We start from the raw sequence: 231 nt of genomic DNA, 5'->3' as shown, positions 1-231 counted from the left end.
AAGGGGCGTACAGAGCCGCCGCGGGGACCGGCCAGGTCAGGCAAGGAGAACCCTCAGGACACTGCCTTCTTCTGGCCGTGGCTATCAGATTGCGGGGAAGGTCGTGCTTACCCCCGCCGGGACTCGCCCGGAGGAGGAGAGAGCCTGTCCCTTTCCAGTCTGCGCCGAGATGCTGTTTTCCCCACTTGCGACTGCCGCTGGCTGGTGCTCTCGGCCCCTCCCCCCCCCCCC

The 231-nt window shown here is 68.0% G+C and overlaps 1 long non-coding RNA gene across 1 annotated transcript in view; it reads right to left on the bottom strand.

Annotated features, from left to right (window-relative positions):
• The window catches only part of LOC108449034, a 22,237-nt gene extending 22,006 nt beyond the window's left edge, over nucleotides 1-231 (bottom strand). Inside the window, exon 1 of the long non-coding RNA XR_001865133.1 lies at nucleotides 12-231. This is a non-coding gene — a long non-coding RNA (uncharacterized LOC108449034). The remainder of the gene's footprint in view (nucleotides 1-11) is intronic.

The sequence above is a fragment of the Corvus brachyrhynchos genome, unplaced genomic scaffold, assembly GCF_000691975.1.
Source record: "Corvus brachyrhynchos isolate BGI_N302 unplaced genomic scaffold, ASM69197v1 scaffold310, whole genome shotgun sequence".
Lineage (NCBI taxonomy): Eukaryota > Metazoa > Chordata > Aves > Passeriformes > Corvidae > Corvus > Corvus brachyrhynchos.
This window is presented reverse-complemented; position numbering and strand designations above follow the sequence as displayed.